The sequence below is a fragment of the Triturus cristatus genome, chromosome 5_1 (genome assembly GCF_964204655.1).
Source record: "Triturus cristatus chromosome 5_1, aTriCri1.1, whole genome shotgun sequence".
Lineage (NCBI taxonomy): Eukaryota > Metazoa > Chordata > Amphibia > Caudata > Salamandridae > Triturus > Triturus cristatus.
In genome coordinates, this window is record NC_140587.1 from 1,010,838,458 (window position 1) to 1,010,865,843 (window position 27,386).

Sequence of the window (27,386 nt, forward strand, 5' to 3'; positions counted from 1 at the left end):
AGGCGCCACCCTGGCGCGCGAATGTCAGTTCTTTTCTATCCGCGCCAGTTAAGCGCTGATCCGGGAAGAGCTACCACTCTGCTGCTTTTGGCAGTTTTTTTCTCAACTTTTGTTGATATTTTTGGATTCAACTTTGTGTGCAAGGGATTTCTTCGAGAGAGACAGGTTTTAAACCATGCAGGACTTGTTCCTGCATGATGTCGGTCACCGATCCCCACCGCGTATGTCTGTGTTGTCTTGAACGCGACCACGATACAAGGTCGTGTTCAGACTGTAGGGCATTGGCCCCGAAGACCGTGAGGGAGCGAGCGATGAAGTTACTTGCGGCCCGGCCGTCGACACCGTCAATCTAGACTCAGAGGAGGTCACAGTCCCGTTCGAAGAAGAGGAGGTCCCGGGACCGCTCACGGAGCCCTAAGTCCTCTTCCTCCCATTCGAGGTCCTCTGGACACTCGGGGAAGAGGCACAAGAAGAAGAAGACCAAGCCGACTTCGACTTCACCTCAACTCGCGTCTGTCGTTGAGAAAGGTAAGGAGCACCAAGGCTCTAGGCACGGTTCTGCAGAGCTGGAGTGATTCCCGCTCAAATTAAAGAGTTTTACGAGGCCATGTGCTGTGTATTTGAGCGGAACAACCCAGTTGGTGAGCCCTGGGGTTGGATGGGGCCCTATTGGGTGCGATGCCGTTGGCACCCGAGGAGTCTCAGGGATCTGATCCCGGATCGACGTCAGTCGTGCCAACACGACCTTCCCCGGCATCGAATCTGATGCTGGTGCCTACAACTTCGCCGATGACCGTTGGTGGCGCAAGCCCCATCCTCATCCCCGACGACACAGAGCCGGAACTGCATTGAGCGACACCGATTCCAATGTCGACATAACCCAGGGGTTCTATGTTGTTGCCTGAGCACTTTGTGGACGTGCTGGGCTCAGGAGAGGACTGGGAGGAGTCTGGAGACCCTCTTGAGAACCTGGATGTCTCTGAGGAGACAAAGGACTGGTATGGGGAACTTGGGGAAACCAGTGGTCTGGATACTTCCCCAGACACTGGCATGCTCTCTCCACCTACAGTGGCTACAGAGGAGGGGGCGACCTATGCCATGGTGGTTTAGAGGGCAGCTTGAGTCCTAGGACTGGAGCTGAACTCCGTGCATTTCAACACTAATCTCCTGACCGAAGTGCTTCAGCCTGGGGCTTCCACTTCTGAACCCCTATTGCCCTTTAATGAGGCACTTACGGATGTCCTTCTAGGAACATGGTTCAAGCCTAGCACAGGGGCTCCTGTGAATAGGACGATTGCTTGCCACCATCGGCCAGCTCTGGGTGACCCAAAGTTCCTAAGCCAACACCCCACCCCTGAAAGTTTGTTGGTGCAGGCCTCTACGTCCCAAGGCGCATTCCCTTGCTCCCCTCCGTATTGGGAATCCAAGAGACTGGACTCATTTGGGAAGAAGATGTTTTCTTCCTCCAGTCTGGCATTGCGGTCGGTGAATACCGCGTGCATATTGGGCCGTTTCTCCCACTCTCTTTGGGAGATGGTTGCACAGGTGCTGCCACAAGTCCCGGAGGAGGCCCGGGCTGTGCTCTCCCAAGCTGTCAAAGACGGGGGAGATGCAGCAAAATGCACTATATGGTGTGGTTTAGACAAAACCAATTCACTGGGCAGATCGATTTCAACTACGGTGGCCCTGACACTCCACGTCTGGCTTCGTACAAGTGGCTTCTCGGGGGATGTCCAAGCCAATTTGATGGGCATGCCCTTTGATGGAACCCGCCCTTTTCGGGAAAATGCAGAGTTGTCCGGTTCAAGGACTCTCGAGCTACGGCCAGATATTTGGGCCTCTCCTCCCCTCCTCGTGGCCAGTCTTCCTTTCTCCCCTTTCGTGGCAACGGAATGGGTTTCTAGCCGCGCCAGCACTATCCTAGCCAACATCTCGCTCAGACTACCCAAGCTGCGCGTGGACATGGACGCGGTACATTACGTCCTCGTAATGGTGGCCAGAAGTCGTCTATCACATTGTCCCCAGCAGCCGCACCCTCCAAGCAGTCCTAGGTTGATTCTGCAGGACCACACTACTCCAGTGGATGGGAGAATTTGTCATCGTCTCCCCCCGCTTGGAGATCTATAACAACAGACTAGTGTGTCATGCAGATCGACTAGGAGGGCTATTTTCTTCCTTTCCATTCTTTTCCTCCTCATATCCCGCCAAGTCAGGAATTGCTGGTGCAGGATTATTTAAAGTTTCTCCAAGAGGAAGTTATAGTTCTTTTGGCCAAAGGAGCTATAGAGAGGGTCCCGGTTTCAGAAGTAGGCAGTGGCTGTTATTCCCGCTACTTTCTGATTCCAAAGAAGAACAAGAGGCTGCGACCCATCAATCTCTTCCTCAAAAAGGAGAAATTCAGAATGCTCGCTTTGGCTCAGGTCTTGTCTGCCCTACACCAAGGAGACTAGATGGTAGCGTTGGACCTGCAGGATGCGAATTTTCACATTCCCATCCTGCCGAGCCACAAGCGTTACCTGCGGTTCAAGGTAGGCAGCTAGCACTTTCAATTTACCGTGCTCCCCTTCGGTCTTACTAGTGCCCCTCGGGTGTTCACCAAGGTGATGGAGGTGGTTGCAGCTCATCTGCGCAGGTTAGGGGTGTTGGTATTCCGTTACCTTGACGACTGGCTGTTAAAGGCAGCTTCGCCCCAGGCAGTCGTCTCCCACCTTCCTATTTCAGTGAGCCTTCTGCATTCGCTGGGGTTCTCTTTGAACATGCCGGAGTCACACCTGACTCCTTCTCAGATGCTCCCTTTCAACCGAGCTGTTCTGGACACAGTGCAGTTTTGGGCTTATCCTTCCGAGATGCGAGTCCAGGATATTCAGGATATGATTCCGATGTTTAAGCCAAAAATCCTGGATTTTTAGTGAGGTTGACTCTGAGGCTGTTGGGCCTCATGGCATCCTGTTTGTAAGACACGCAAGGTGGCGTGTGCGGGCTCTGCAGTGGGACTTGAAGTTCCAATGGGCACAGCATGGGGGAAATCTCACCGACGTGGTTCAGATCTCAGAAGGAACTGCGGCAGATCTGCAGTGGTGGTTAACGAACCGCGATTGGGTCAACGGCAGACCTCTCTCCCTTCCCCAACCGGATCTCACAATTGTGACGCATGTGTCACTTCTGGGATGGGGCTGCCACATGAGAGAGGTGGAGATCAGGGGTCACTGGCGTCCGGCAGAAACTTGTTGGAACTCCACGCGATTTAGTTGGCATTGAAAGCGTTTCTTACCTCTGTCAAGGGGAAGGTAGTGCAGGTGTTCACAGACAACACCACCGCCATGTGGCACAGCACCAAGCAGGGCGGGGTGGGGTTGTGGACCTATTGTCGAGAGGCCTTTCGTCTCTGGACATGGCTGGAACAGCAGGGCTTATCCCTGTTGGTTCAACACCTGGCAGGTTCTCTGAACGCCAGGGCGGACGATCTCAGCTGTCGATGCCTTCAGGATCACGAATGACATCTCCAGTCGGAGGTGACGCAAGGTCTCTTTCAGCAGTGGCAAGAACCTTGGCTAGATGTGTTCGCCTCCGAAGAGAACGCGCAATGTCCGCAGTACTGCGTGCTGGAGTTTCCAAGGCGGCTATCGCTCTGCGACGCGTTTCGTCGCGAGTGGTGCTCAGGCCTGTTGTATGCCTTTCCACCCATACCACTCCTGCCCACAGTTCTGAAGAAGATCAGGAGCGACCGGGCTCAAGTCATTCATGTGGCTGTGGACTGGGCGAGGAGAGTCTTGTATCCAGAGCTTCTGAGCATGAGTGTCAATCCTCCAATCGGGAGGATCCTCTATCGCAGCAGCAGGGTAGGGTTCTCCACCCGAACCTGTCAGCTCTGTGCCTCCATGCATGGAGATTGAGCGGTGACAGTTGATAGCTTTTGACCTTCCTCCCGAAGTCTGTAACGTTATTCAGGTGGCCAGGCGGTCCTCCACTAAGACGGTATACGCCTGCAGTTGGCAGAAATTTGTATTATACTGTACAGAAAGGTCCATTGACCCACTTTCTGCTTCTCTTTCTACTGTCCTTTTATTCATTCTAACTCTTGCCCAGCAGGGTTCTGCTTTGGGAACTCTCAAAAGTTACGTCTCTGCTCTGTCTGCTTTTTTGCAGCTGCCAGACCAGCCCTCTCTCTTTAAATCTCCTATTGTAAATAGAGTTCTGAAAGGACTGGCTCACTTATTTCCACCCACGCCCTTTGTTATTCTACAGTGGGACCTTCATTTGGTCCTCACTTACCTGATGTGCGCTCCTTTCGAGCATTTGCACAATTGTCCCCTCCGGCTGTTGCCCATCAAAACAGCCTTCTTGATGGTAATTACATTGGCCCGGAGGATGAGTGAATGGCAGGCATTATCCAGCTGGCCTCCTTATCTTATGTCCTTTCCGGACAAGGTGGTGCTTCGAACTAGGGCATCATTGTTACCAAAGGTGGTGACCCCATTCCATCTGGGTCAATCCATTACTTTACCCACTTTCTTTGCTCCCCCACATCACTCTAAGGAAGAGGAGCGTCTCCACCGACTGGACCCAAAAAGAGAATGGTCGTTCGACCTTGACCGCACAAAAGAGTACCGGGTGAATGACCAGCATTTTGTGGGATACGTGGGAGCAAAGAAGAGAAGGGAAGGGCAGTTAAGAAAAGGACCATCTCTCACTGAGTCGTTCTCTGCATTAAAATCTGTTACGCCTTGGCCAGTGTTGCAGGGTGGTTTTGTCACACTTGTATGAAACGTAGGCACTGAGTCAGAATGACACTTTTATTTTAAGAACAAGCTTAAACAAGAAGATGTCAAAACCATAGTTTACTCAACAAATAACTTTGTACAATCTTAATAGATAATCGGATGTCTAAGAGACACATCTCAAATAATAAGCTAAACCATGCAGTATCATAAGCTTTAAGATTACATCAATGCAAGGAAAAGGGAGGGGATGAGAGACAGAGAGAGAGAGAGAGAGAGAGAGAGAGAGAGAGAGAGAGAGAGAGAGAGAGAGAGAGAGAGAGAGAACAATTTTCAATCTATTATGAACACTACAACCTCAAATAGGCTATGCCCAAATTGGAGCGGAACTCTTGTTTAATTCGGAACTATTAACCACAGGATCAAAACATTAAAAGGTGCTTTTGACCGCAAACCTTCAGTTACTTCGTCAAAATATTAAAAATCCAGACGTAACACCATGGTGCAAAAGGTGTTATCGGAAGGTCAACTGATGCTTGACCGTAGATCATGATGAAATTAGACATTTATCAAAAACAATTTGCATCACTGCTCGGAAACTTTTAACAGCAGAACTTATACAAAGGTTACAGGTCATGTTCTCATGGCAAGTTGCTGTCGTAGTTTCAAAAGCTAGCAGAAAAACATCAGATATCAGATATGAAGCAATGAGATGTACCAGCTGGCCTCCACCCAAGTCTTGCCCCATGTTGTTGCTCTAATTAAGGGGTGTTTAGTGTCTGTGCTGGCTCACTGTGATGTGTACAACAAAAATGCACATTTGAGACCAGTGGGGCCTCTGTAACTTTGTTTATCAAGATGACAGTGAACTGAGGCCTATAACTTCTTTGCAAGAGGGACGTGCATGTTCCTAGGTGGGTGTTGGGCCTATTGTATCTAGTGAGTGTTATAGACAGAGTGGTCAAGTTAACAAACTCCTATATTCTGGCTGGTAGGGCCTGTGTGAGGGTCTCATGCTGCAGGTGTAGGGCAGGAATGGCTTAAGGCATGTATATGGTAAAACGGGACCCTGCTTCATTTCCCTCTTCATGTTCATTTTTTAACAAAACTTGTCTGGCCCTTTATTCTGTTGGGGCATCCAAGGCGTGTCATTAACATAGGGACACGGTTTGTCCTGCTTATCTAGCTTTGATCTTAATTCGACATATTCTCCTTCAGGCCTGTCACCTAGGCATTCATAACGATCCGTGCTAGGATCCTCCCTTATTAGGTGTCTCCCAGGGGAAAGTGGGGGAGCGATAGGTACGTTGTAATGGGCTTCAGTAGGGGTCTGTAATAAGTGGGAGGCAGACGTTGGGAGCTTCATTATTTCTAATCGTGCTAATCCATTCCCACCCCCTGGTCCACGGTCCTCATGCATTGCCTTCCTGTATATTCCTGCACTTGCATAATTCATCCCTACTATTTTAGTGCTGAATCATTTTACACAATGACACACTATCTGTACGACGCAACACAGAAGCAACAGCATGCCGCAAATCGGCACAACATTTTTTAGGAGGGCAGACAGCCATGAGGGCAGCCAGCTAAAATTGAACCAGTCAGTGGCTATGTCTGCCCTGGAACCTCCTTAATCAACCATTTTCTTTCCTATATGGGTCAAGTCCTCAATGGCCTTTGTGATGGAGCCATTCTCCGTTTCGTTTGCTGGCACGAACGTGCAGCAGGATTTTCTAATCTTGCGACATACTCCACCCTCCATTGCTTTTAAAATGTCTAGGACATACCGGTATTCTAGAACCATAAGCCTCAGGGGGCGTAGTTCTTCCTTGATAGCATTTAGCCCATCCCTGGTACTGTTGAAGGCCCCCATGGCTTCGTAGCGGCTCACCTGGGGCCATTGTGTATTTGCTTTTGTCTGGAACAGTGGGACGAGGCCCCCCGAAAAATACTTGGGCGTCATTAAAGAGGCGGAATTCTTGGGGAATTTCAACAAAGGGGTAATTGGCAAAATATTGAGCAGTCCGCCGGTGTTGGTGGAGTAAGGTGACGTCGCCTGTCATTGGATGTGAATGGATGTGGGAGATATTGGCTGCTGGATCGATCAGGTGAACTTCATGCATGCTCACCAAGGTGCACAGTCCATTCCATTGAGGAGGCAATTGGAGCTAGAGGCGTTCCCCGCAAGCCCAGTAGAGGTCCATTAGACTGGAGGTGCTGAACTGCATATCCAAATAAAAAAAGTGCTGTTGCATTCCCTGTTGCGCCCAACACGTACCGTGCCATTTCCTAGGAAACAAAGAAGAGGTGACATTAGTTTGAATACTATTTTTGGTTTGAACATTTTCTCCCCACCCCAGGTGTATCTTCCACTTTCCTGATATCATATTTGTTCACAGTCATCCTCAACCTCCCAGTCAACCCCGTCTTCATAATCTGAGTCTACGCAAGGGGGCGCCTAAGGATGCGTCTTTGCACGACACGTAGCCAGGATTATACCACCTATTATGGGTATAAAGTTGCGCTCATAGGCGCATCGCAGTCCTATTTTGACATGGGCATGGGTGGGCGTGGGGTATTGTTCAATCGCATACTGCGACAGGTGATGATACTGTGATGTATCCACGCCTCCTAATGGCAGGTGCCTTCTGGTCCATGTCAGGAATTCGTCTTCTGCACATATCCTTTATTACCTCTTCAAGGTCAGATGTGTCAGTGATAACCTTGTGTTTGGTGTGGATGTAGTCCAAGTCTGTGGTGTTCACAAATATAATGGATATGTCAGCCGAAATGATCTGGACTTGCCCTTGTAGGAGACAGAGAAGTGTAAAACGCATTTGGCAGTGCGTGGTGGGACTTCTCTAGGGAAAGCCAGTCTATTGCCGTCTACTGCATGGGGAATATAATGAACACACAAAGCATGTTTGGTTGTGATTTGCTTGCCAGCTGCTGCCATATCTTAATACCACAAGTTATCTAATCGGGAGTTATGGACCCCATGGTCCCCTGCTGACTCGTCAGGATTTTGTATCTGGAGTGGGGGCGTGTGGTGTTGCAAGATGGAGTAGATGGCGGCCCTCTGGGTGTCATGAAGCCAGGATGGTGGGGCTTCTCTGCGTCGGCGGGACAACAGTGGGGGGCGTATTGTGAGATCAACGGTACTGTCCCATTCTGTATTATTTTCTACCGGGGGAGGAGTCGGAGACCTAGGGCGCATACTGGTGGGCTTTGGACCTAATGTATTACTATGGGGGCCTTTTTCAGCATATGTGGCGGCTGGTAGAGGGGGTGGTGTTGCAAGAAACATAGTGGTGTTAGCAGCTTCAGTTTGAGAAATACAAGCCTTTGTACTAATACAATGAAAAATAACAGCGTACCAAGTAAACATAGCGAGTGCCACTCCAACAATAATATCCCACTTCTGACACCACTGTGATCTTGGTCCACCCCGGTCGTGATCTATCAACCCTTGGAAAAGATATACTTCAGACCTGAGTCAGGAGAGTATTACTTGTTTTTTTTAAATTCCTTTCTTACACGGGGAAAACCTGTATCTGTCCATTCCCGGATGACCAGAGTCTGTACTCAACAAAAAAAAAGGGGGGGGCGGGGAAGAAAAGGAAAAAAAAAGGCACGGAGTAGCGTTCGGCAAACTATGGTATTGTCTTTTAAGTGTCACTAAGTTTGGAGAGGTTCTTTTTCCTTCTTTGGGGGGGGAAGATCTTGATTGGGAAGCCCGCTGACTCTTGTGTATTCTTCGGATACTGGGACCCGTCTCCTCCAGATGGGAAAGCAAGCAGAAAAAAAACACAAAGAAGAAGAAAAAAAAAAGAAAGCTGTCAGGACACTCTCCTGAACCGTTGTAACGGGGGGGGGGGGGGATTTGTGCCACCGTCACCTTAACCCTACTTGTGTGGTGCCTAAGTGAGGGAGGGTGTCCGTGATCAGAGTGTCGTGCCCCGTATGCCCGCCCACCAGCCCCAAAACAAGGAAGAGCCCGGCACTTGCCTAAGCCCACGACCCTCCTGGGCCGTGGGAAGGGGAGTCACAGCCTCCACTTCCTCTGTGGGAGTACCGGACTCGAGGGCGCTGCTCCTAGAGCGGTTGTCCTTGCGGGTCCTCGGTTCTCGTCCGGACCGGTTCCGCCGTCGTGGTGTCTCCTCCCACTGGGTGTCCTCTGCTTCTCGCTTTCCCGCCGTGTTCCCTTCCGCCAAGAGCTTCTCCTTCTCCTCCATTCGCGCCCCTCGTAGCACAAAGACAGCGTTTTTAGCCCCTCTCCCGTGGCTCGCTGCTTCCGTCCTGGCGTGAGCGTCTGGACCACTATCTCCGCTTCCTCTCGGGGTTTCTTCGTCCGCCATGTTGGAGGAGTGCGCTCACTCCGTCGATAATGAGGCATCATCACATTGCCTTCCATCCAGGAATGGACGCATGGGCCATTCAGTCACAGGATATCTGTAGAGGTAGTCTACATTCGCCTGGAGTTTCCCGGGGACATGCAAGGTACAAAAAGAAAAAGGCTGCAATGGAAGAAACCATCTCAGTACTTTTGGGTTTGAGTCTTTATGCATAGAGAGCCAGGTCAATGGGGTATGGTCGGTCAAAAGAAGGAATCGTTTACCAAGGAGGTAATACTGTAAGGCTTCCACTGCCCACTTGATGGCTAGACATTCTTTTTCTATTGTAGCGTATCGGGTCTCCCTAGGGAGTAGTTTCCTACTTAGGAAAAGGACCGGGCATAAGTCGCCTTTGTTGTCTGGTTGGGATAGAACAGCCCCAAGCCCTCTCTCTGAAGCGTCGGTTTGAAGAACAAATGTTTTAGTATGGTCAGGGCAGGTGAGAACCGGGGCGTTGCATAGTATTGTCTTTAGGAGAGTGAAGCTACGTTCCTGAGGTTGGGACCAATGGAAGGATTTTCCTGTTGTATTTTTAGCTAGGAGATCAGTAAGAGGGGAGGCTATGTCCGAAAAGCAAGGTATAAATCGTCTGTAATACCCCACTAATCCCAGAAAGGAACGGACGTCTTTCTTATTGGTTGGAGGTCGAATTCGGATGATGGCCTCAAGTTTGTTCATCTGGGGCTTAATCTCTCCCGCTTGGATGTCGTAACCGAGGTAGTGTATGCGTTCTGTTCCAATGGTCATTTTATGGGGATTAATAGTGAGACCGGCTTGTCTCAGGGTGTCTAGGACCGCCTTTAGATGTATAAGGTGGGTTTCCCAGTCCGGGCTATGGACGACAATGTCATCCAGATAGGCCGTAGCATAGGCCTGGTGCTCTTTTAGGAGGACATCCATCAGTCTTTGAAAGGTGGTCGGTGAGCCATGAAGGCCAAAGGGAAGGACCTTAAAGTGATAATGACCCGAGGGGGTTGAGAAGGCCGTTTTTTCTTTCTCTTCTTTAGCAAGGGGTATTTGCTAATAACCCTTTGTGAGATCAATTGTGGACATTATCTTTGCTTCTCCCAGTCGCTCGATTAGTTCATCGACACGGGGCATAGGGTAAGCATCGAACTTGGATCTAGCGTTTACTTTGCGGAAGTCGATGCAAAAATGAATGCTCCCGTCCGGTTTAGGAACGAGACCGACTGGGGAAGACCAGATGCTATGTGAGGGCTCTATGATGTCCGCTTTTAGCATATCCTTCACCTCTTGATCCATGGCTTGTCTGCGTGCGGCTGGTATGCAATAGGGTTTCACCTTAACTGGTTCAGCACCCTCAGTGTCTATTTTGTGTTCTACTAGGGATGTCCTTCCTGGTTTTCCTGATAGGACATTGGTATACATGCTACATAAGGTCTGTATCTGCTGGGTTTGGGTGGGGGAGAGTTGGGCACCTAATTTTACAGGTTCCTTTCCCATCCCGGATGGGGGTATAAGGGGGATATCCAGGGGTTGAGTAAGGCTGACATGTAGTATTGGTGCGTCTTTCTTCGGGGATGTCGGTTGGGGGCCCTCCCATGCTTTCAATAAATGTATGTGATACGTTTGAACTGTTTGGGTTTTATGGGGAACCACTACACGGTAAGAGACAGTCGTGACCTTTTCTAGTATCTTGTAGGGGCCTTGCCAGGTCGCTAGTAATTTTTTTTCGGTGCTGGGAAGAAGGATCAGTACTGGGTCTCCCACCTTGAATTCCCTTAGTTTTGTGCCTCTATCATAATACCTCTTTTGTGTCGCCTGTGCTCTTTCCATATTCGTATGTTGCTAGAGTATCACGCAACCCTTGGCTGTGCTGCAGGAGGGGTTTACTTTCATCCTCCTCCTCTTCCCACTGTTCCCTGGCCATGTCAAGAAGGGTACGGGGCTGTCTTCCGAACAACAGTTCGAACGGGGAAAACCCTGTGGATTTCTGGGCATGGGTGCGGATAGCGAATTAAACCAGGGGCAGCTGTCTGTCCCAGTCTCTACCTGCTTTATCTACTGTTTTCTTAACATAGTCTTTATCGTCTTATTATAAAGTTCAACCATACCATCGGTTTGGGAGTGGTACACCGCGGTCCGTATCTGTTTAATGCCTAGTATTCCACAAATATGCTTCATTAGGTGGGAGACGAATGGGGTTCCCTGGTCCGTAAGCAATTCACGGGGAAAGCCTACCCGGGAAAAGAAAGAAATCATTGCCTGGGCTACAGCCGTAGTGGTCATGCTGGTCAGGGGTATTGCCTTAGGGTATTGTGTGGCATAGTCTACTAACACGAGTATATATTGATGACCTCGCAAGGAAGGCAGGAGGGGTCCCACTAGGTCCATCCCTACTCTTTGGAAGGGTATGTCTATGGTTGGAAGTGGGTGTAAGGGAGCCTTGGGAAGGACGGGTTGGTTAACTATCTGACATCTCTGGCACACGGCACAATATCTAGCCACCTCTCGATAGACCCCAGGCCAGTAGAATTTATCCAAAAGGTATCGCAAAGTGTTTTCCTTCCCGTAGTGTCCCCCCCAATTCGGCTGTGGGCCAGGTCTAACACCTGTTCCCTGAAAGGTTTTGGAACCAACAGCTGTTCCTTCCTGTATCCCGCCTCCCGAATTACCCTATACAGTAAACCCTTCTTAACACAGAACAATGGGCCTACCTTGTCGGGGTGATCCTCTTGGTCTTGTTCCCAGGCAATTTTCAAACTGTTGTCATCGCGCTGTGCGGCCCAAAAGTTCCGGCCAGGGGACTGGTGAATCTCTATGGAGAAAAGAAGAGAAGTAGTGTGAGCAGCCAGATATGCCTTTCGTTCCTCTCTCTTCTCTGTACGTGTTTTTGGAGTTCTGGGTTTGGGTCCATCTATGCTCTCTTGGGAAAACGGGGCCTGGTTCAACCAACCTACCATGGAGGACTGGGATATGAGGGTGGAAAGATATTCCTGAAACTTTGGGAGATCGGTGCCCAACAGGACGGTTTCAGGTAGAGAAGGCACGACCCGCACCTTCCTTAGTTGGGGCTCTCCATTGATTTCAAGCAGTATCTCTGCAAGAGGATACATCCTCTTCTCTCCATGCACGCAGGTGACTTGGACATACTCTTTTCAGAGAACCTGGGACTCAGGGACAAGGTCCTGGCTAACTACGGTGTGGTGACATCCTGTATCCAGTAAGGCTGTTACAGGTTTGCCCTTCACTTGGATGGTTTTCTTAAAGGTCGAGGGGCTTTGCCCAGAGACTAATACACGTCCCCGTGTATACCCCACCTCCATGGTTTCTTGGAGAGGGTTGCGTGCTTGACACTGTCTGGCTATGTGCCCCCACTCGGCACAGTGGAAGCACTGCGGTCCTTGTAGTGCTGCAATGCCTTGGTTTGGACGGGATATGGGTCTTATAGGGGATGGGGTCTTGGCCTCTGGGACCCTAATGGGAGGTCTAGGATTGGAGAAAGGAGGTCATTGTGAATGCAGCTTAAACTCGGGGTTCCTATGGAATGCGCATGCCAGGTCCACTGCTAAAGGGATGGTTAGGTGAGGATGGTGTTTGACCCAGGACCGGGTGGGAGGGGGGAAGAGCATCCAAATACTGTTCTAAGTAAATCTGTTCTGTTACATCATCCATGGTGGAGGAGTTTGGGCATAACCAACGGTTTCCTAGGTCCCTTATCCTGTAATATAGGACTCTGGGATCATCCCCAGTTGACCACTTCTCCTTGCGAAACCTGCTACGATAGTATTCTCGGTCGCAGCCTAGGCGTTCCAGGATGGCTCTTTTCACCACATCATAGGGGGTTGTTCCGTCCGGGTTGGCAGCCTGAAATGCAGCCTGTAGTGCCCCAGACAGTAGGGGAGCGACATATTGCCCCCATCTCTCTCGGGGCCAATCGGCGGTGGCTGCAACCCTCTCAAAATTCGTAAAAAAAATAATCGGGGTCATCCCCTTCCTGAAACTTTTGGAGTACGGAACTGGGCACGTTGGGGTTTACCCGGGCGTTTGTTATAGCGTCTGTTAATCTGAGGATGGCCATGTCCTGGGCTTGTAGGTTGGAAGCCATCAGGGAAGCTTGGTCTTTCAGGGCTTGTTGTAAGACTTCCCTTTCTTGTTGAGCTATTTTTGTTTGTTCTTCAAAGAGGAGCTGAAGGTGGCGTTGGCCTTCTTCCAATTGAGTCACCACAGACTCCATGGTGATGGACTGTGTCATGATGGGCTAGACAAAGTATCCCACTTCTAACACCACTGTGATCTTGGTCCACCCCGGTCGTGATCTATCAACCCTTGGAAAAGATAAAATTCAGACCTGAGTCAGGAGAGTATTACTTGGTTTTTTTAAAAGTCCTTTCTTACACGGGGAAAACCTGTATCTGTCCGTTCCAGGATGACCAGAGTCTGACCTCAACAAAAAAAGGGGGGGGGAGGGAGGAAGAAAAGGAAAACAAAAGGCGGGGAGTAGCGTTCAGCAAATGATGGTATTGTCTTTTAAGTGTTACAACAAAGTGTCACTAAGTTTGGAGAGGTTCTTTTTCCTTCTTTGGGGGGGGGGGGGAAGGTCTTGATTGGGAAGACTCTTGTGTATTCTTCGGATACTGGGACCCGTCTCCTCCGGATGGGAAAGCAAGCAGAAAAAAAGCCACAAAGAAGAAGAAGAAAAAAAAAGAAAGGACACTCTCCTGAACCGTTGTAACAGGGGGGGGGTTTAGTGCTATCGTCACCTTAACCCTACTTGTGTGGTGCCTAAGTGACGGAGGGTATCGGTGATCAGAGTGTCGTGCCCCGTATGCCCGCCCACCAGCCCCAAAACAAGGAAGAGCCCGGAACTTGTCTAAGCCCACGACCCTCCTGGGCCGTGGGAAGGGGAGTCGCAGCCTCCTCTTCCTCTGTGGGAGTACCGGACTTGAGGGCGCTGCTCCTAGAGCGGTTGTCCTTGTGGGTCCTCGGTTCTCGTCCGGACCGGTCCCGCCGTCGTGGTGTCTCCTCCTGCTGGGTGTCCTCTGCTTCTCGCTTTCCCGCCGTGTCCCCTTCCGCCAAGAGCTTCTCCTTCTCCTCCATGCGCGCCCATCGTAGCGCGAAGACAGCGTTTTTAGCCCCTCCCCCGTGGCGCACTGCTTCCATCCTGGCGTGAGCATCTGGACCGCTATCTCCGCTTCCTCTTGGGGTTTCTTCGTCCGCCATGTTGGAGAAGTGCGCGCACTCCGTCGGTGATGAGGCATCATCACAAATACAAATACATAGCTTTGCATAAGACATTTCTGTGCTTCGGCGACAATCCAATTCGTAGACTACCACACTGATTTATCGTCTTCTTCTTCGATAGTGAATGGGTACGTGTTGTCCTCGTTCAATGGTAATGGGAGCATGTTATCCTTCCTCTATTCCGGTGTCTGGGGTTGAGGGGGTGCAGGGTCGACTCTGATGTCGCTGCGGTGAATCCATGCCTTTCTTTGGGCGATGCGGACCACTGTAGGCGAGGAGTCAATAACTTGGAACGGTCCGTCGAATTTGAGGTCCCTCCAGCGTTGGACAGTTTTTCGAATAAATATCAAAGTTCCAGGGCGAATTGGCGGAAGCTCCGGATTGATGGAGCCCTTCTCCTTCCTCTTGGATACCTAAGTAGAAAGGAACTGCGCTGCACGTGTTAGTGCACGCAAATATTCATACAATTCAGCTTTTACAATTTCAGATGAGCTTTCTTTATTTGTTTGTTTTGGGCCTAGTAGATGGGACTGCTATATTTATGGATCGTCCAGAGACAAGCTGATGGGGCGATAGATAGTGATCAGAACTTGGAGAGTTTCTAAGCGCAAAGAGGGCAATTGGTAGGCAATAGAGCCATTTCTTTCCAATTGTGGCACTTATCTTTCTTATTTTACCTTTGAGCAGGCCATTAAGGCACTCACAAATGCCATTGCTTTGTGGGTGATATGCTGATGTCAATTTGTGTTTGATCCCTAACATTGTTGTTAGAAAGGAAAAGATGGCATTTGGAAAATGGCTGCCGTTGTCTGAACAGATCGCGTCTGGCAAACCCCAGCGTGAAATGACCTCACGGAGCAGGAAGTTAGCTGCTGCTTTGACATCACAGTGAACACATGGTCTAGCTTCGATCCAGCGTGAGAATGGGCATACTACCACAATGAGGTATCGGTAATTTTGGCATCTATCAATCATGTCAACATAATCAATGTGGTTTTTTAAATGGGCCTTTAGGTTTTGGCATTGTGGAGGCAACTGTTTTCATAGTGGGATTTGGTGAGTATTGTTGACAAATGAGGCCTTTATTAACAAAAAGTTGTATTAGTTCATGGGCATTGGGGATGGACCAATCAGTCTGTAGGGTTGTGGACATATTATCTCGAGAAACATGTGTGGGAAGATGTAACTGATCTAATGCCACTTGCAATAAGGCTTGTGGCATGACATGTTTTCTTGTCATTGTCTGCCAATAGATAAAATCAGCAAGATCTTGTACTCCCCTCTTCTTCCATAACTCTTTCTCTTGATCTGGTGCACTTTCCTGTATTTCTCTGAGGTGTAATTATGCAATGTGATCATATTGTTGTGTACTGTTGAGAGTGTAGGTAGGCGGTAAGTTAGGAGTGTCTTCATCTGTACTCTGTTTGTCTTTTTGTACTGTTGTAGGTACGTGTTGGGCAAGCAGGATGGGGGCGTGCTGACCTTCTGGCGGTACTGTAGGTGGGGGTCCTCTGGCGGTGGCTTTAGCTGCCCAGTCTGCCAGAGTGTAACCTCTGGAGACAAAGTCTTGGCCATTTGTGTGTGCTGCACATTTGACTACAGCTACCTCAGCTGGCAGTGTTAGTGCAACTATTAGTTCTTCTAGTAACTGTTTGTGGGTGACATGTGTACCATCGGATTTGAGAAATCCACGCCTTTTCCAGAGTAAGATGCTGTAGTGTGTAGTTGTTGTGACATACGCAGAATCGGAGTAAACGGTGATGCGGTCGTCTTCCCCATTGTTTAAGGCAGCAATCAATGCCACTAGCTCTGCTGCTTGGGCTGAGTAATGTGATGGTAATGTAATCTGTTGTACAATGCCTAAGGAGTCAGAGGAGTCATTTTGCCGTGCTCTTAACTACTGCGGCTCCTGTGTATCTGATCCCTGTTTCTTGATCAGTGGTGGAAGACCAATCAACAAAAATACGGTACTATCTGGCAGTGGGTCCTCTTTTGCTGCTCCTGACTCATCTGGTGAATATGTGACACAATCATGAGGGTCATCATCTGAGGTGTCGATGGGGTGGACAAAGAACGTAGCAGGGTTTACTGTGTGGCACTAGACAACCTTCAGAGAGGACAATGATAGTATGACTTCGTAGCCTGATACTCTCTGTGTAGTTAGTGTTGTCTTGGCTTTCTGTATTATTGCAAAGACGGCATGTTCAGTGTAAAGAGTTAATGGGTACCCCATGACTATGGGGGTGCTTTTCTCAACAGCGATTGCTGCTGCTGCTAGAACTTGTTTGCACGGGTAGTGGCTTGTCATTACAGAATCCAGCATGTCACTGAAGTAGGCAATGGGCTTGTGGCCCATGGGATATTTTTGGGTAAGCACTGCAGTCATGACTTGGCCATGGCAGTGAGTGAACAAGTAGAACTCCTTGGTGTAGTCAGGGGACCCTAGTACTGGTGCATTTGTTATTTCCTCTTTTAGCTGTGTGAACGCGGTCCGCATTTCATGTGTCCAATCTAACTTGTTATGTCTGTCTTTGGCCATTTTAACGGCTTTCAGCAGAGGGGCAGTAATGGTAGAGAAATCAAAGACCCACTGACAAACATAATTCACTTATCCTAGGAATTTCTGCATGTCCTTGACTGTTTGTGGTTCAGGGGTGCATTTGATTGCCTCAACTCTATCTGGTGTGACTCGTCGTCCTGATGCTGAAAGTAATTGGCCAAGGTAGTGCACTTCTTTCTGGCAGTATTGAAGCTTTTGTTTGTCTACCTTGTATCCTCTTTGTGCTAATGTTGTGAGCAGAGCTATTGTATCCTTTCTGCATTGTTGCTCTGTGGGACTGCAGAGCAATATGTCGTCGACTTATTGCAGCAGGGTGCTGTCACATCGAAAATTCGATAAATCAGCTTTGACAACTCTGTTAAAGACGCTGGGGGACTCATAATAGCCTTGTGCTAACCTTGTATAGGTCATTTGAATATTGCGAAATGTAAAGGAGGGCAGGTATTGGCTATCTGGGTGTAATAGGACACTGAAAAGGGCATTTTTCAGGTCAATGACAGAAAAGTCCTGAGCATCATGAGGAATTTTTGTGAGAATAACAGATGGGTCTGGGACTATTGGTAATTCTGGTACCACAATGTTGTTAAGGGGATGTAAATCATGTTCCAAACGCCATTGATTAGTCTTAGATTTCCGCACCGGAAACAGACAGTTGTTGCAAGGAGATGTGCAGGGGTATATTACTCCCTGATCCAGTAATGCTTGTATGGTGGGGGCAATACCTTCCTCTGCTTCCTTGGACAAGGGATACTGCCAAACTCTTGGTAGTATGGCACCTGGTCTCAGTGTTGTTCTGAACGGGGCAGCAGAGTGAATGAGGCCTACATCATTTTGGCCAATAGTCCAAATGTTCACTGGAACCTGAGCTAAATCTGCTTCACGTATGAAGTCAAAATGTTGGTCAGCAGTGGGTGTTCTGATTTCCACTGTCACTGAGATGGGGATAGCATTTTCGTAGATAATCTCACTCTTTCAATAACGTTCAGGAGGCCCAAACAGTTGATCATCTGAAATATCTCTTACTAATCCTCCTGGTTGAATGAAAATGATGCAGGCCCAAATATGAGCACTATCATCAAATGCTTGGAAGGCCCCGTATGTAGTTGTTACTTCAAGACAGTGTATGTTTAGGATCATGTGTTTGTCGATATTTGTGAGCATGGCACTTAAGGTCTGAAAAGGAATTATTTCGGTAGTTGAACAGTGTGGCCTTTCAGTTATAGAGTGATGGCAACGATGGTGTGTACTGCAGCGGAAAAGGTGTGCTCATCCACTGGACGGGCCCTTACCTGATCGCTCAAAGAGGAGTCCACAGTGACTGCCATCATTCTAGCCAAGGGTGTGCCTGGTATTGAGCAGATTATAGTGCCTTTTTCGTCAAAGTGAATTGTCATGTTCAATTTTGCCATGAGGTCGCGCCCTAGGAGATTCACTTGAGACTGTGGTGAGTAGAACAATTTTTGTTCCACCAAGTGACCTCCTATTTCTATTGGTACTGGCTTAGTGAAGGGGACCCTTGCTAATGCCCCAGAGAATCCCTGTGTGTCCGCTATCTGATCTGAAATGGGCAGTGTTCCTCCCGTAATACAGGAGTAAGTAGCGCCTGTGTCAATGAGAAAGCTGTACGTTTTATTGTTTATCGTGACAAAGGCATTGGGGTCCTGTTCAACATTCATTGTACACGATAAAACTGGGCACACAAGAGTTGTCTGTGGGCTGTCTCCTCATGCTTGATATAGCTGGATGGTGCCCTGCGCAAATGAGTTGCTGGACGGAATCACTGTGCCCCTCTGGGGCACAAGAGCTTGTGCTTGGGGCATCACCTGGTATACAGGTGCTTGTTGCTCCTGCATTGGTGTCTGTACCTGTTGAACGGGTGCTTTTAGTTTGACTACTGCTGGTGCCTGAAGCTGCACTTGTTGCTGCTTATGCTACTGCTGGACTGGTGGGAGATAGGAGTATAGTACTTGGGGCTGAATTGGCTGTGGCGGCATCTGCTGCTGTTGTTGGAATTGGATGGGTGTTCGCTGTGAAGGCCCCGTGACTAGTCGACCCTGCATTTTAGTACGACAGTCTCTCTGCATGTGGCCCTGTTTCTGACAATAATAGACGGGGAGGTCGTGGCTGTGGTCTGAATCTCTGTTGTCCCATTTCTCTACCTCTACCCTGCATCCCTGTGTTCCTTGCCGTGTTTTGTCTGTTATTTTGAACGGCTGTTGTTCAGTGTTGTAAATGGGCTGTGTCTGTATTTATGGAGGGGCTCCCTTTGTGTTGCCTGCCATTGCATTCATGGCAACCTGGGGAAATCCTGTAACTGCCGTCATCTGATTGACTTGTGTTGCTAGCATGACTGTAACTGGAGTATCTTTTTTCCTATTAAGTTTCTGCTGTACTCATTTCGCAGCTGCATTTTCGATAGCCAACTGTCTATTCTTGTCCTGTTCTTGCTTCTTTTTGCAGAAGTTAATGATATGGTCTTGTATTTCAGGCCCTGGCTTGCATTCCATTGACACTATCCCATCTAACTTTTCCTGTACCTCAGTGGGCAGTCCCTTCTTAACTGTGTGGCAGAAGAATCTACAGTTTCCTCCAGTTGCATTCCATTTTTCCCCTAACTCCTGATGCCATTTTTCGTTCATTCGGGAAATGTACTTGGCGGGATCTTCATTCTGTTGCATCGTTTGTGACATTAGGGACCCTGGGACGTCAGGGTTGCGGCGCAAGTGGGACCATACAAAGGGTCGTATTTTGTTAAATGCGACACCGTCGAGTGCTGTCCCAGTGAGTGTTATTTTGCTATGGATGCTTTTTAATATGTCTTCTGCTTCTTCTCCTATACGGGAGGTGAGCAGGCTCTTAATGTCACCTATGGCTAAGTTGACGCCAGCAGTGTTTTTCTCTAGGGCTGCTATCGATTTCCCAGGGCCCTCTGCTAGTGGCGGCAATTGTTTTTTCAAATTGTCCTTGTCCATTTGTTGCCATGGGGCATACAATGGGGGGTCATGTGCATTTTTGAACAGTAGTGGCGTCTGATGTGTCACTCTGGTGCCTGCTGAAGTGGACCGTGTATGGTCATATTGGCACGCATATTTTTGCCAAATCTTTAAACTTGCTGTCATGTAACCATAGTCCCAGTCTGCATCTCCCTCCCCGTGTAGGGTGCAGTTGGCTGCTGTTGCCATATGTTGTGGTTCAAAGGACCCTACTCGTAGCCACAGGATCATTTGTGGTTCCAGCGATTCTGTCGAACCTGCCAAATCGTCTGTGAAGGGATTGACATAGAAGTCTGATTCTTCCCCAAGTATTACTATTTCATTTGGCGTTAGGCCATTATTCTGTGGTGCATACTGCCTACTGAGATACATGTTACGTATGTTTTTCAACCTAGTGGCATGCATAGAGGCTGTACCTGAGATGTCATATAAAATGTCATCCGGCCGGCCGTGTGTCCCCCACACTTGTAGTCGTTCTACCTCTGTTCGTCTGCTCTTCCTTCTTGTTACTTGTTCCTCTGCATCTTGAGGCTCCCTTTGTGGTGTTGTGTGCATGAAAGTATGCGTGGGCCTGGGTGGCGAGTGAAATGTATATGTTGGTGCTGGTGGCAATGTCTGCAGAGGTGCTTGCACAGGGAGATCGTCCTGGCTAGTTATCGCAGCTCTCTGGTCATTCTAGAAGCAGCGGCGTCACAAGGGCCTCATTACTGTGTGATATTGCAACCGCCTGGTCTTCCCCCGGAGCGGGTGCCTGCAGTGTTTCTTGTGGTGAGGTGTCTGTTCTTGCCTTTTTTATGGTTCTAGAAGGTCTACGTTACTAAACATGTCAGCAAGTGCATCATGCAGCTGCTCTACTTTCATTGACACACGTTGGATAGCCCCTGCCTGGCCAGTAGGGCTGGGTGACCGACTTCTGTGTAGTATGTCCGTGTGGGGGTCGCCTAGTGTAACACTGTCCATGCTCTTGTTCAAGTTAGGGCCACTTCTCCATTTGCCAAAATGTACTTGTCAAATGTCTCAGGGAATGGTTGCGCTCTGTCCCTGAACTGCTGGTCTGTAATTGGGAGGTTCAGAATAGGCTGGAATGTGGCGCTGCTTGATGGCAGCTGGTGTTGGAGGGAGCGGCGCGGCGTTGGAAGTTGTAGCTGTTCGTCAGCAAGGAAGAGGTTGGAGCTAGTGTGTGAGCAGTAAGATGATGCGTGAGAGGCTTTGTCAGAGTCTTCATCCTCATCTTGCTGTTGTGCTGCAGTATTTGGTGCTGGTGTAAGCTTCAGTGTGAATTGTGCGTCTATCCGGCCTGGCAGTCCTGGTACCACAGCTTCTATCATTGAGCTGGGGTTGGTAAGAGGTCGCAGTGCTGGGACTGTGGTCATTAAGCTACTGTCTATTGGGGGATGCTGTGGAGAAGAATTGTTATCTGGTATTGGAATGGAACCAACAGCTGGTAGTTCATTTGTAGTAGGGGTCAAGTCTATATTTTCGAGGAGGGTGACAGAGTTCGCCAGTAGTTCAACGGGGTACATACCACTTATATGATATGGCGGGGGGCCGTCCGCATGAGTACTGGTTCAGCGTTCTCTTTACAGATACGCCACAATCCTAGGGTATCTTTGCGTTTCTGTAGTTTGATGCCGGAGTACTTGGCTTCTAAGAAGGTAGTGGCATGATCTAATATAGCACGATCGAACGTACCTTCTGGCGGCCAGGGGTGTGTTAAAGTCTTCGTGTGCTGATGGAGCTCCCTACAATGTTTAATTAGGTGCTGCTCTTGGCCTGTGAACTTTTTGAGGACATGTTGCAATGGGGTGGTCATACTTAGTTTGATTTATAGAGCTGTTCTTGGATGTAATTGGGAAGCATAGGTGGGTACTATTGTTAGCCTCAGTAGTTGTGCTTGGGTGCAGTCGAATGCTAAATCTTGAAACACAGTGAGGAGGACAGCGCTGGTTAAGGGCGTTGCCAGAATGAATGAAGATGGATGACCTTCTGAAAGACCAATGACGTGATTGTTAATTAAGTACACAACAATCTGTGGTGCTGTGCTCATTCCCTAGTGTTGTCTGGTGTAGTGCAGTCTGCCTCCAGAGCAGGCATGTGCTCCGTGTCTTGTGACTGATCCCTTAGGAGTGCTCTTAACAGTGATGAATGGTATTCTTGAGAGTCTGCTTGTTGTATTGTACCACTAGAGCTGGATGTGGACGATATAGGTGAGGCTGGGAGGATAATATCTGGAGTCTTGACCTCCTCTGAGGATGCCACAGAGTAGGCGGATCCTGAGGAGGACTCCCAGAAATCGTGAATCACTAGTAGACGAACTGGTGAATATAAAGAGGGTGAGGGCGTGTGGTCTGGTCAGTGGGTGCCCCATTGGTGCAGCATTTTGTGGAAATTGGCCACAATGAGGACGAATTCAGTTGGACAGTTTTGGCAAAATACCTTGAATCGTCAGGAAGCGCGCTTTATTGAGAAATATCGTACAGCAATCGATGGCCTAAATGACAAGGATGAAATTTGGGCATTGATCCAGTAGTATCTCTATATGAGAATAAAGAACTTAAGCTCCTGGATAGTGAATGCACCATATTGTGTCATGAGATTACCCTACATGTACAGACACTGTGGATAGATGTGCACATTAGTATGTGGTTTTAGATTGTGAGCCTTTATGCATACAGGTTCCTTTTTGGGGTTTTTTCGTGCACTTTGTATAATCTTGGTGTTCTCTCTCTGGTTTACTCTATCTTTATTATCCTTAATACCTAATATATTTCTTAACAATTTATGCATTCTTTAAGGGTATATTTAATTTTTCAGTTCATTACATTTTTAAATACAACCATCATGTTGATGTACCCAATTAATTTAGAGAGGAGCTAGTAAAATAGTTGGTCAAATTGTGGTATATTCACTGCCTTTATAAACGAATTATTACAATATGGCCGATTCATTCCTTCTCATTTTCTGGAGGCCTTTAGTCCTTCGTTACTTTCTGTACCCGGAAATATGCTGCAGATAGTGCTCTCCTGAACAAACTCGCGTAGCGAGAGTTAGCGCCGATAGATGCGGAAGAGCAATCAAGGAGAGGGTAGAGAAGCAAGGTAAGAGAATGAGATGAGAAGACGCAATTGAGTAATATATACTTGGACTCCGTAGTGCCTTTTGACATATATTGTGTCTCCGTTTGTTGTTTGTTTTTCCGAACCAGCGTGTAATCACGACGGAAGAAATCTTGACTTTAGAACACGAACAGGGAGCCCAGCTGACTTTTCAATAAAGGTACGAAGAATGTAGCCTTAGGTAGTATTTTTATGTGATCATTTATGTAGTTGTGATCAGTCGGTATTTAAAATCATCATTTTTGCTATAGAGATGGAATAGGGGGTGGATCCCCTGCGTCCCACTCCTGGCTATTGTACAGTACTTACGCTTGGTATGCTGAGTAGAGGGACCAGCCTAAGGTTAGTCGAGAAGTATGTGACCACATTGGGCAAGTTTCTCTGTGTTGTCCACGACAGGACCCTCTTAGAATAACTGGCACCTTCAAATTGATTGGAAGTGTATATACGTGATATATTGGACGGTGGTGGAGATCTGAAGCACTATTTATATATCTTTTTTATGGTGTATATATATATATATATTCTTTGGTACGAAACTTATTATTGACTTATAATCACTTCCCTCTATTCAGTGTATCTGAATATCCTCATTTGTGGTGGGCTTTGTGGTCTGTTTTTCACGTTTGGGGACAAGGACCTGCATATATATTGGAGAGTATATAGGTGTTTATGTAATCTATATGTTAGTTTAGTGTTTCTCTTTTTTTAATGTAGATTGCTGCTGTTTTCCTTGTCCTGAAGAGGCCAAAAGGAATTGATTGGCTGAAACGCGACCGCGTCGACATTTTGGTTTTACAGAGGGACCCAAAATAATTTGATTGTGTTGGGATTTAACAACCTTGGATTGTCTTAGAATTTGTGGGGACATTGATACTTCTCATGCAATGTATATGCCCTCTGGAGTTGTCCACACTATTGAAGGGTGGAACCACACTTGAAAATTAATGTTTAGGACAGTAGCGTAGTTTTGTTATTTGTAAAGAGGTTTTGTTTTGTAAATATATGTTTTTGTATATGCTCAGCACAAATACAAAGAAAATGAGAAGTGAATTTAATTACATGTGAAAGGATAATTAAAAGTGTCCTTGTTCAAAAATATTGTTATATCTTTTCCTCCATACCACGTTTCTTTATATATTCTGGTCAGTGGAGGAGTCTGATGAATAATTCGGCCAGACCAGATCCGGGCGTGTAGTATCAGGAAGCGGCGGGGGATGCGTGTGGGCAGTGCCAGGAGGTGGTAGTTCAACTAAAGGTAGTACAGACTGTCGGACTTCTGTTGTTGGTGTGAAAGTTACCCCTGGGATGTCCCAAACAATGGACAGTAGGTCACTGATATTCAGTGAATGGGGTAATACGGTCTGTGTTAGCATTAAACACAGCAATTGCCCTACCATGTACTAAATGCAAAATAAGATCAATGGTTTCCTGGCGGTTATTGTTCATATCATGCAGAAAAAGTGCACAGGAGTGACTGGCAGTGTTGTGGTTAATAACAGCGAATGAGAAATCCCTCCTCCCCCCTCTGTCTACCACTTGACAGAATCGTCAAGTGGAAGACCGCCAGGACTACAGGGGCAGAAAGGCAGGAGTGCATGACGAATGTAGACCCTAGGTGTAGCAATGTCAAGTGAGGAGTACTGAGTTAAGGGGAGCTAGGTGGAACATCGGAGACGGAGAAAGGTAGAAGGAAAGGTAGTTACTCAGAAGGCAGGGGCAGGACAGGAGATGGGGGACCATGTGCTAATGATAATACAACATAATAAAACCAGAAACATGCACATGATATACATAGACATTGGCACACCTAGGTATTAGATCTTGCTAAAGAAAACAATAAAGGAAAGCAGGTGGAATATACTGGCACACCTAGATATTAGATCGCGCTAAACAATAGAGAAAACCACCTGGCACCGATGTGAGAAAGAACCGCAACCCAGTCACTTGGGAGATGTAGACGGAGAGAAAGAGAGAGAGAGAGAAGTAGAGAAACGCGGCATGCAGCCGTGCAGATGGGCCAAGAAAAATTAACCAACAAAGCCTGTGCAATAGAATAAACTAAAAACAGAAAGAATAACAATGCATGCAGCTGAAAGGACAAAAGCAGATGGTATGATGCACAATATTGAAAGAGGGGTAGAAGGGTGTTCAGTTCGGCTGTGCCTGAGAAGGAGAGGAAACCACAACGAAGGGTGGTGAAAGGAACGACTTCCCCTCGGTGAAGAACCACTTTTTACTTAATGCAATAAGAGCCCTCCCAGTCCTTGCAGAATGTTGGCAATTAATTCGCGTTATAAAAAAACATAAGCTGAGTATGTCATGCGAACATCTGTTAGTGGATCAGAATCGGTAAAAGCTGAAAGCTGCCAGACTCTCCTGTATTTGCCACAATATAAACACAGGGTCAACATTCCAGGGTATTTCACCCAGGACTGTGCTCTCACTCTAGTGTCCTGCACCCAGGACTATGCTATCTCTCTAGGGTCTTGCACCAAGGACTATGCTATCTCTCCAGTGTATTTCACCCTGAACTATGCTATTGTATTTCCAGGGTCTTGCACCCTGGACTATGCTATTTCCGAAGAGCTGCCAGACCAAAAGTTTCCAAAACTTGCAAAATAAACTCACAACCCACAACCGTGAAATGTATGAGACGGGAAAAAAATGAAACTCACAAACCACAACCGTGAAATGTATGAAACGGAACAAGAATGCCTGAGTCAGTGCCTAAACATACAAGTGTAACATTAAAAGCGGTTCTGTTGCATTGCAAGACAGTAGTCTGCAGGGAATAGAGACTTTGAACAGAACTGCACCTGTTGGAACTCGCCCCACCACAGCCAAACACCTAATTAAAGAAAAATAAAAAGTCTTTGGCTTACCCGGGCAAGAGCTGGTAGCAGTCAGGAGAAGGCACCCAAGGCAGTGTCTGGCACGTCCCAAGTCCCTGCAGCCTTTAGAAAGTCCACACTGCCTTGTTCGTGGTTGCCAGCTGTTGCAGGGTGTTTTCTCACCCTATAAATGTGCTATCTAAAAACAATAAGACACTTGTGTGAAATGTAGGCACTGAGTCGGAGTGGCACTTTTATTTTAAGAACAAACTTAAACAAGAAGATGTCAAAACCATAGTTTCAATCAGCAAATAACTTCGTACAATCTGAATAGATAATCAGATGTATAAGAGACACATCTCATATAATGAGCTAAACCATGCAGTATACTAAGCTTTAAGATTACATCAATGCAAGGAAAAGGGAGGGGCTGAGAGAGAGAGAGACAAAGATTTTCAATCTATTATGAACACTACAACCTCAAATAGGCTATGCCCAAAATAGAGCAGTCGACCGGGAACACCAACGTGTGCTAGACACTGCAGAAGGTGCACTGCAGAAGCTGTGAAGCACATCTTTTATACTTGTTTAATGCGGAACTATTAACCACAGGATCAAAACATTAACAGGTGCTTTTGACCGCAAACCTTCAGTTACTTCCTCAAAATATTAAAAATCCAGAAGTAACACCATGGTGCAAAAGGTGTTATCGGAAGGTCAACTGATGCTTGACCGTAGATCATGATGAAATTAGACATTTATCAAAAACGATTTGTATCACTTCTCAGAAACTTTTAAGAAAGCAGAACTTTTACAAAGGTTACAGGTCATGTTGTCATGGCAAGTTGCGGTCGTAGTTTTAAAAGCTAGCAGAAAAACATCAGATATCAGAAATGAAGCAATGAGATGTACCAGCTGGCCTCCACCCAAGTCTTGCCCTATGTTGTTCCTCTAATTAAGGGGTGTTTCATGTCTGTGCTGGCTCACTGTGATGTGTACTACAAAAATGCACATTTGAGACCAGTGGGGCCTCGGTAACTTGAGTGAGCTGAGGCCTATACCTTTTTTGCAAGAGGGACGTCTATATTCCTAGGTGGGCGTGGGGCCTGTTGTATCTAGTGAGTGTTTTAGACAGAATGGTCGAGTTAACAAACTCCCATATTTTGGCTGGTGGTGCATATGTGAGGGTCTCATGCTGCAGGTGTAGGGCAGGAATGGCTTAAGGCATTTATATGGTAAAAAGAGACCCTGCTTCACCAGGAAGCATCCCCCTGATGGATAAAGGGCCCACTCCACCAGGGGAAAGGCGACTACAGCCTTGGCTCTGGGTGTCCCAGTCCAAGACATCTGTCAGTCAGCAACGTGGGCATCATTGCACACGTTTGCAAAACATTATTGCCTTGGGCAGGGACGGGCACTTTGCCCGATCAGTCCTGCAAGACTTCTTAGTTTAGATCATGAGTCCGCAACCCACCGCCGGGATGGTATGGCTCGGGTATCTCATTCAAAGGTAAGGAATCTGCAGCTCTAAGTCTCTATCAGATGAACAAGTTGCTTACCTTCGGT

General features: G+C 47.7%; 1 protein-coding gene and 1 long non-coding RNA gene across 3 annotated transcripts in view; one reads left to right on the forward strand and one right to left on the reverse strand.

The window, feature by feature from the left end:
* LOC146832786 (kinesin-like protein KIF17) overlaps positions 1-27,386 on the forward strand; it is a 930,557-nt gene that overhangs the window by 586,063 nt on the left and 317,108 nt on the right. The gene's annotated exons all lie outside the window — the stretch shown is intronic.
* Positions 4,884-26,355, reverse strand: LOC146832788 (uncharacterized). The gene is made up of 4 exons (XR_014961606.1): positions 26,300-26,355; positions 25,872-26,019; positions 11,791-11,891; positions 4,884-7,007 (listed from the first exon to the last, which is right to left on the reverse strand). It is a non-coding gene; the product is annotated as an uncharacterized LOC146832788 (long non-coding RNA).